We start from the raw sequence: 10,418 nt of genomic DNA, 5'->3' as shown, positions 1-10,418 counted from the left end.
CTTACTTCTGCTCTTAATATGGCAAGAGTTTCTCCCGATTGGCAACGTAAAAACACACCAACGGTTACACACTGGAGAGAAGACTCAACATCAGGAGGGAGAAGCGAGGTGCAGCGGAAAAAAGGACATCTGGTAACCCAGAACAGAAAGGAGACCTTTGCACGATGTATGGCCAGTACTTACTGTTCTGCCATATGAGGTGGAGAGCATCGATGCAAAGGTGGAGACGTTCAACTCCTGCATTCAAACTGCACTTGATGTATGCATGTCAATAAGAAATAAGAAAACAACAACACTGGACCAGCCCTGGATGACTGAAAGAATAAAGGCTGCCATCAGGAAAATACAGAATATTTTCAACAGATGGGGAGAAACAATGACATGGAGAAAATACAGAAACACAGTGCAAATGATTATCAAGGAAGCAAAGACAAGCTACTACAAAACTGAAATCCAGGACCTAAATAAGAAAAACCCTAAGGAATGGTGGGACTTCATTAACAAAGGACTGGGACCAAAGAAAACATCAGGAGGGAGAATATAGGTTGAGGGAATTGAAGACGACGACGTGGCTGACGTTTTCAGTGGCTTCTTTGCTGAGGCATGGACAAGTACCACACCTCTTGCCATCTTCCCCCTGCCCATGTCTACAAGACAGGTTGAGCTGTGCAGCATTGGCCAGTTAAAGCAAGCTCTGACCAGACTCAGCCCACGTAAAGCATGTGGGCCTGATGGCATTCCAGCCTGGCTACTAAAAGAGCATGCAGAAGATCTAGCCCCTGTCATCAAACACATTGTTAAAACTGTCCCCTGCCAGTAGGAGGTGTTATCTGAGTGCACGAATCAGTATGACTACCTCCCAAAAGTCCAGCACTACTACCGCCCTTGTGAAAGCCACATACTCCTGGCTGACAGCTACAGACTCCATAAACCCAACAATGGTGAGGGTGTTACTTGCTGATGTGTCCAAAGCCTTTGATCGGGTAGATCACCCATAGTTCCTTCAACATCTGTCTGACCATGAACTGTGTCCAAGGTTACTAGCCTGGCTCCACAGCTACACCACCGAAAGAGGGCAGAGGGTGATGGCAACTGGCACATTTAGCTCTTGGTCAGAGGTCACCTCTGGTGTTCCACAAGGTGACGTGGTTTCACCATATCTGTTTCTCCTTCACATGTCCACCCGAAAAGTTGTCTTCAGTGACACTCTGGACACTGGGTATGCAGACGATGTAGGGCTGTCCCGAGCCATACCATTAACCAGCATCCAAGAGGACACTTCCATGGGCTTGGAGATACAGCAGCTGGAAGAGTGGGCCACATCCAACAACATGGTCCTGAATGGGAAAAAGTCTGTGGAAATTCAGGTATGTTTTTATAAAGACCATCCACAACCTGCACCACTAATCCTAGGAGGACAGGAAGTACCAGTGGTAACAACAACCAAGTATCTTGGTTTTCATCTAGACTCTAACCTCAGTGGTGAGACGTGGAGTAGTCAGTGAGAAAGGCCTCAAAACGCCTTTTTGACATTTCTTGCCAGTAATGTCCTACTGAAGATCTGGTCACAGTCTATACTAGACTGGCCAGGCCTTGTCTGGAATACAGTGGAGTGCTGTTAGTTGGATGCAGTAAAAAGCAGCAGGCCCAACTAGAGGGTGCAGAGGAGGGCCTTGAGGATCATCTCCAGAGGTGGAGCAGTCCAACCACAGCTCCCGTCACTGCAGAGCAGGCGAGAACAGGCTGCAGTGCACCTGGTGAAGGACATGCACACTCTTGACCATCCACTGAATGACCTTCTCCCTCCAAGAAGAGGTAACTGCACCACCAGGCTCCTGAGAAACAGCCACAAACTGTCCTGTCTAACTGCCCGTACAAACCGCTTGCGAAACGCCACTCTACCCACTGCTATCAGACCGCATAATAACTCCCAAAATCTTTTTTTAAAATCACATTTTAATATTTCAATTTCCATCAAGCGTTCTGTATTCTACTTATGTCACGTATTGTGTTATGTATTTTAAAACGAGTGTTTTGTAGTTATTAGTCATGTAAATTCTGCATTTATTCCGTTTTATCGGTGAGCAAGAATAAATCAACTCGAACTCAAAGGGGGTTGCAACTCAATATTAGGAAGGTGTTCCTAATGTTTTGTGCACTCAGTGTATATCAGATAAAGACTGTGATGATCCGTTTTTAGCATTAGTTTGGGTGGATTATTTTTTATTACTAAACATCTTTTGTTTAATGATAAACAGGCTATGAATCGACTACTTGTGTTTATGAAATTGTCTTTTAATACCAGATTAATTATTTTAGTAATTGATGATGAATGTATTTGAATAACTGTATTGAAGTTAATTGATCTGGCTGGAGGTAGCCTAGCGGTTAAGAGTGTTGGGCCAGTAACTAAAAGGTCGCTGGTTTGAATCCCGTGCCAATTAGGTCCAAAATCTGTCATTGTGGCCTTGTGCAAGGCAATTAACCCCAATTGGTCCTATAAGTCGCTCTGGATAAGAGCATCTGCTAAATTACAAATATGTAATGAAAATTCATGTTTGTACATGAGTTTGTGCTGGGCAACCTCTTCTTCTCTTGTGCATAAATATAACAAACTGTTTAAAGTGAAATAGTTAGTGTCTATACAGTGCATTCTGAAAGTATTCAGACCCCTTGACTTTTTCAACAAGAAAATACGTTACAGCCTTATTGTAAAATTTATTTTAAAAATTAAAATTCCCTCATTAATCTACACACAATACCCCATAATGACAAAGCGAAAACAGGTTTAGACATTTTTGCAAATTTATTAGAAATAAAATGAATCTCAAAATTTAGCTCAGGTGCATCCTGTTTCCATTCATCTTCCTTTAGATGTTTCTACAACTTGATTGGAGTCCACCTGAGATAAATTCAATTGATTGGACATGGTTTGAAAAGGCACACACCTGTCTATATAACATCCCACAGTTGACAGTGCATGTCAGAGCAAAAACCAAGCCATGAGGTCGAAGGAATTGACCGTAAATCTCCGAGACAGGATTGTATCGAGGCACAGATCTGGGGAAGGGTACCAAAACATTTCTGCAGCATTGAAGGTCCCCAAGAGAACCGTGGCCTCCATCATTCTTAAATGGAAGAAGTTTGGAACCACCAAGACTCTTCCTAGAGCTGTCCGCCCGGCCAACCTGAGCAATCGGGGGAGAAGGGCCTTGGTCAGGAAGGTGACCAAGAACCCAATGATCACTTTGACAGAGCTCCAGAGTTCAGCCCGCTTGGAGTTTGCCAAGAGGCACCTAAAGGACTCTGACCATGACAAACAAGATTCTCTGGTCTGATGTTACCAAGATTGAACTCTTTGGCCTGAATGTCAAGCGTCACGTCTGGAGGAAACCAGGCACCATGCCTACGGTGAAGCATGATCGTGGCAGTATCATGCTGTGCAGATGCTTTTCAGAGGCAGGGAGACTAGTCAGGATCGAGGGAATAATGAACAGAGCAAAGTACAGAGAGATCCTTGATGAAAACCTGCTCCAGAGCGCTCAGGACTTCAGACTGGGGCGAAGGTTCACCTGGCCCAGCCAGAGCCCAGACTTGAACCCGATTTAACATCTCCGGAGAGACCAGAAAATAGCTGTGCAGCAACGCTCCCCATCCAACCTGATAGAGCTTGAGAGGATCTGCAGAGAAGAATTGAAGAAACTCCCCAAATACAGGTGTGCCAAGCTTGTAACATCATACCCAAGAAGACTCGATGCTATAATCACTGCCAAAGGTGCTTCAAGAAAGTACTGAGTAAAGGGTCTGAATACTTATGTATATTTGATATTTCCGTTTTTTATTAATAAATTAGGAAAAACAACTAAAAACCTGTCTTTTGCTTTGACATTATGGGGTATTGTGTGTAGGTTGATGAGGGGAAAAAACTGTTAAATCAATTTTAGAATATGGCTGTAACGTAATAAAATGTGGTAAAAGTCAAGGGGTCTGAATACTTTCAGATTGCACTGTATATAGCCAAGCTATCATTGACTAGGTATTGGCACCCCATGTATATAGCCAAGCTATCATTGACTAGGTATTGGCACCCCATGTATATAGCCAAGCTATCATTGACTAGGTATTGGCACCCCATGTATATAGCCAAGCTACCATTGACTAGGAATAGGCACCCCATGTATATAGCCAAGCTACCATTGACTAGGTATTGACACCCCATGTATATAGCCAAGCTACCATTGACTAGGTATTGGCACCCCATGTATATAGCCAAGCTATCATTGACTAGGAATTGGCACCCCATGTATATAACAAAGCTACCATTGCTCATCGTGTATTAATTCCTTGTGCTACAATCTTTTTCCTATTATTATAATTGTTGTATTGTGTTCTCTATTGTTGGTCAACATTTCACTGTTAGTCTACACCTGTTGTTTACCAAACATGTGACAAAATGAAATGACTACGTATTTAGTTAATTGTCTTCTAAAACTATACTGAAAAAATATATAAACTTGACATGTAAAGTGTTGGTCCCATGTTTCATGAGCTGAAATAAAAGATCCCAGAAATGTTCCATACACACAAAAAGCTTATTTCTCTCAAATTTGGTGCACAAATTTGTTTCCATATCTGTTAGTGAGCATTTCTCCTTTGCCAAGATAATCAATCCACCTGCGAGTTGTGGCATATCAAGAAGCTGATTAAACAGCATGATCATTACACAGGTGCACCTTGTGCTGGGTACAATAAAAGGCCACTCTGAAATGTGCAGTTTTGTCACACAACACAATGCCACAGATGTCTACATTTTGAGGGAGTGCACAATTGGCATGCTGACTGCAGGAATGTTCACAAGAGCTGTTCTCTACCGAGAATTTGGCAGAACATCCAACTGGCTTCACAGCCGCAGACCACATGTAACCGTGCAAGCCCAGGACCTCCACATCTGACTTCTTCACCTGCAGGATCATCTGAGATCAGCCACCCGGACAGCTGATGAAACTGAGGAGTATTTCTATCTGTAATAAAGCCCTTTTAGTGGGGGAAAATCATTCTTATTGGCTGATGGGTGGGCCCCTGTCATGTGAAATCCATAGATTAGGGCCTAATGAGTGTATTTCAATTGACTGATTTCCTTATATGTACTGTACCCCAGTAAAATTGTTGAATGTTGTGTTTATATTTTTGTTCAGTTAGTTAATCATCATCAGTTGTTTTGTAAGATTTTATGTTTGGAAAACTGCATTGATCTGCCAATGAAAAATAACATTAGTGCATGAATTTGTACTGGTCAACCTCTCCGTCTCTTTTGTATTCAGTTCTTCCATATTAGATCTGACAGTATGAATGGCTCTTATGGGCTGAGTGCCTGGAGTGTTTTGGTATGACCACATTCAGGAGTTTTCTCTGACCCTGTGATCTCACCAGGGCAGAACCACATGTCTCTATCACACTCCAGCCCAGAAGGTGGCAGTGATGCACCTTTAACGTTGTTCTGAACACCACCAATAAACACCATAGAAGAAGAATGCCTGCTTAGCAACAACCAAGGGGCCATGTAGCTTTCCACTGTTCCAAAGACTGTCTATTATATGGAACAGATTGGCATGTGACCACTCTAACAATGTAGACATGTCCTCAAAGATTGGACATGAATCTGTGTTGGTCAAACTCTTCTCTTCTCTATCATTAAATACAACAAAACTATGTTTTAAGTTAAATATTTAGTGTTTGTCTAAAGCTGTAAAAAAAAGACCTGAAATTAATATCACAAAGATACATTTGACCTATGCACTAACAAGCTTTTTCAATATATGCAGCTTTGTCACCAGCTGCAGTACTGTAGCTTTATTAATCTACTGTACTTCAACATGTACTCACATTGGATGGGTTGATTAGGATTCATACCATGTCTTAAACTGCTACCTAGCAAGTTACAAGCCACAACACACATGTACAGATGCTGTAGAACTGTTTCATGGGGTGTGAAAATATATGTAATCAAAACTACTGGATATGTTTAGAAGTAAAATTGTTCTACAATTTTCTTACACTGAGAATGTGGAATAGTTTTTGTAGGTCGGCAGGATAAACACTATATTGAATCTCTATTAAGATTTAAGCTTGCAAAATGTAAAGGGGTGTGTAGACTTTCACTGTGACTGTATACATACCATTGACTTGCAGTGGATTTGTGCCACAAATGCTAAAAAGTTAGCAGTTATAACAATAGTAAGATAAATAATATATGCCCAGGACTATATTGAGGGACAGACTGTTGAAATGCCCAGTTGATTATGGAAACAGTCTTGTAGAACTCTGGCATTGATGGTCCATCTGAGGGTGAGTCATTGATATGAATGCTCAGAGTAAAAGAGCTGTGAACTCACCTGTGATGGCCCACGTCTACCACAACCTTTCCTGTTGTGTTTGTAAGCACCACAGCATTTTAGGCAGCCATTGTTCAAAATGTGTTCATACATACAGTACAATGGGAGGGCGTGTGGAAGGAACAGGGGAGAACCAGGAGTTTGATCTCTGACTTCTATTTAGGACTGGGATCCCTCTGTGGGCCGGCCTTTTCAGAATATCTCTCAATTCTCTTTTAAACATGCTAGAAACCTAAAGGACAGCCTAGTAAGAGCAGATGAATATGTTCCCCCTCAGCATTTCCTATCCACCCTCCCCTCAAATCATTGTGAGAACTGTAATGTGATGACCAAGGGGGATTTCTTTCTTCACCCTCATACTGGAAATAAAATGTATGTCCTGGGTAGAATTTCCTGTAAAACAAAATGTGTGGTATATTTCCTGATGTGCCCATGTGGCTATTATTATGTTGGAAAGTCTAAGAGAAATTTGAAAGTTGAAAGAGCAACTCCCCTGCAGGGTTGCCAACTAATTTTCAGGGGAAGTTGTTAGAGGCAGGTCAATTTGTTGCTAAAAGTTGCTAAATGACGTTGTGATGTCATTGCGTGATGACATCATTACATTTACACGGTCCTCTGTAGCTCAGCAGGTAGAGCACGGCGCTTGTAACGCCAAGGTAGTGGGTTCGATCCCCGGGACCACCCATACACAAAAATGTATGCACGCATGACTGTAAGTCGCTTTGGATAAAAGCGTCTGCTAAATGGCATATTATTTTATATTTTTACATTTTAGTCATTTAGCAGACGCTCTTATCCAGACCGACTTGCAGTTAGTGAGTGCATACATTTTTCGTTATAACATAAAATTGCGTCATTACGTAGAATACACAATAACGTTATTCAAATTGACTGGCCATCTTGCCTACAAATATTATTTGACATTTGTTAGTTTAGATTTGTTTGTTTATTATCACATATTTTTATTTGTAAAAGTAATTTGAAATGCAACACATTTATATGATCAGATATTTTTATTTTTAAACACAACACATTGAATTATTGAACAATTACACATTACACATTATTGAACAATTACATTTTATTTATTTTCTTATTAACTAGTAAACTTACACATTCTGAACAATTATAGTTTCAAGCAGTGTATTGGTAGTTAGTTAACATGCTACCTGACTGATCAACAATTATAGGTACAAGCTAATAACAAGGTATACAGTGAGGGAAAAAAGTATTTGATCCCCTGCTGGTTTTGTACGTTTGCCCACTGACAAAGACATGATCAGTCTATAATTTTAATGGTAGGTTTATTTGAACAGTGAGAGACAGAATAACAACAACAAAAATCCAGAAAAATGCATGTCAAAAATGTTATAAATTGATTTGCATTTTAATGAGGGAAATAAGTATATGACCCCCTCTCAATCTGAAAGATTTCTGCCCCAAGGGGGGCACTTACCCTGCGACTTAAAAAAACGCCCCTTTTCTAAAAACAACATTTCATTAAATAACTAAAAAAGTGTAAACTGTAGCAATTTATTTCCCTTTATAGTTTATTAGCCTAAGCATGACCTGCATCCACATAATCCCCCCACCAATTTTTTTTTTGTGTGTGTAAGTAATTAGACATTGTTCTTAGGGGGGGGCGAGTTACCCCATAGGACCCTACCGCCAGTCTCCTCTAGGTACATAGGATGGCTACTTTCCAACCAGAACCCTGGCCTGATGCGAACGTGAGTAGATTACGTTGAAAACAACGGTCGGCCATCTTGGAGACCGTCTCTACCTCTTATACCTCAGTGGTCAGGCGGGCACCATTCTTCAGATAAAGAAAAAAGAACTAAAACTGTGCTGTAAAGACAATAGCTGTTGTGTCCGTTTCAAATGTATTACTACAGTTATGTAATAGCACGTTTCAACTTTCTAATATAAAAGGAACATTTCATAACATGCTAGGTAGAACCGGTTCAGGGAATATCAATGATGGCTAGAAAGTGATGGTGAAGTCAGTCACTGTTATATTGACTATGATAGCTGATGTGAATGGTGCGTTAATCATCTAATCAAATCAATGTTTATTCGTCACACGCACAGGATACAGGGTGTAAATGGTACAGTGATAATGCTTTAAAGATAATGCTTTAAAAAAATCTTGGCATAGATTGGGAGTTGATCAACGTTGGGAACAACCACTTTTGACTGTTACAAAGTAACAAATGTGTAGGTTCGTAAGTCACGTGGTCATCTGCCCTCCAATCGGAAATGACAGAAAGTGTTTATAAATTAAATCCAGATTAACAGCTAAATCGGAAAAATAATATATGAAATACGGGTGGGGGAATCAATTTAGAGATAATAATATTGACATAACATTTGATCTTATATAAAATATCTCTGGTAGCGTTGATGCCACAAGGGAACTGAGCAAGTGTCCACTTGGTGCCGCAAGTGTTCCACTGACCGTCGCATTGGAATGTTTAACCACTTGACTTCAATACATCATCAACGCAAATAATATGAACAATAAAAATAGCCTGTTTTTATTTTACATGTCTGTAGAGCCTTGTACGATAAGACCAGGGTGAATAGGCCTTCATAAAGTTGCCCTCCTAAATTACTAGAGGCCAAACTTCAAAGATGTCCATGGCACTGGACTGCAGTAAGAGCTAGGCCTACAGTGCGGCCTACGGAGCGGTCCTGGTGTATGGTCCTGGCTGCCTAAATGTTTCCTCCACATAATAAACTGTACAAACATGGCACTTTAGAGGGTTACTTTTACAATTAGCCTTACTGAGTCACTACAACAAACTTCCTATCATGGACATGAAATGCCATTAGGCCTAATGAAGATACCGTATATGTAAGTTACTTAGTTGGTGTCTTGTGAATCAACTGGTATGCGCATCAGGGTTTAATATTTCCTCGGTATTATACAAATGTTCCATCCCGAGAATAAATCACTCTTCTCCCGGGTAACCCGGTATTTTCCGCCAAAACCGGAAGTGTCATTCAAAAGCATTATAACGCTTATAAATGTCTGGATTTGATTAGAGCTTTGATCAGCATGAAAATACAAACCTGATGCTACCTGAGCCTGATCAGACATATATTAAATACATTTTGTAATACATTTTACAAATCCAAATCCCAGATGAAGAATAAGACACTATTTCAAAGCATAGTACATGTAATGTTTGCCAAGTACAATGTAATTACTAGTTGTTACACAGGATTTAGCTAGTTAAAATGAAGTGTATCTTTAGGAGTACTTGTAATTAATGTGTACAGTACATTACCCATCCTGACAACCTGGCCCTCAATTTAAAGCCTGTGGAAGTGATATCCAAGTGGGAGAATAAATACACTAGTACACCACAGAGTATCTGTATAGGAAAATCATTCAGAGCACACTGTGCTGCCAATCACAGTATAAGGTGCCACATTTTGCGGGTGTGGAGAGCTCGTTAGAGGATAGAGAAAGCTTGCCTTGAAGCGCTTTTTCTCAAATTAAACATATCTCCCTAATTTCTGAATCATGCTTGTAACGTTGTCAGTAGGATACAGTAACCTATACTTCAGAGGGGAGGAGCAGGTAGTTTCCACACGCACACCCACTGGCAAATATTTCCATTCCAGCTGGCAGGCAGAAACTGGAATATGTTTCTAGAGTGAGCTTTGTTGCGATTTTTGTGGGACTGGAAAAAAATACCCGGAAAGTAAAATAAGGTTATTACCTGGATCCCATGCTTTTAAAATAACTGCTGTTCCTGAAAAGTATAGAACACTTTAGTTTCCGGTTATTTTTGATGTTCTTTTTCGGTTCTGTTCCCTGAACCGGTTCCAATCCTAGAGAAATTATTTGGATGAAGGTCATGCTTAGGCTAATAAACTATAAAGGGAAATAAATTGCTACAGTTTACACTTTTTTAGTTATTTAATGAAATGTTGTAATCTGATCCCGGAATGCACGGACCGTTGCACTGTGGTACAGGGGAACAGGAAGTTCCGGGCAGGCGGGCACCATTCTTC

Source organism: Coregonus clupeaformis, unplaced genomic scaffold, assembly GCF_020615455.1.
Source record: "Coregonus clupeaformis isolate EN_2021a unplaced genomic scaffold, ASM2061545v1 scaf0569, whole genome shotgun sequence".
NCBI classification, from domain to species: domain Eukaryota; kingdom Metazoa; phylum Chordata; class Actinopteri; order Salmoniformes; family Salmonidae; genus Coregonus; species Coregonus clupeaformis.
This window is presented reverse-complemented; position numbering follows the sequence as displayed.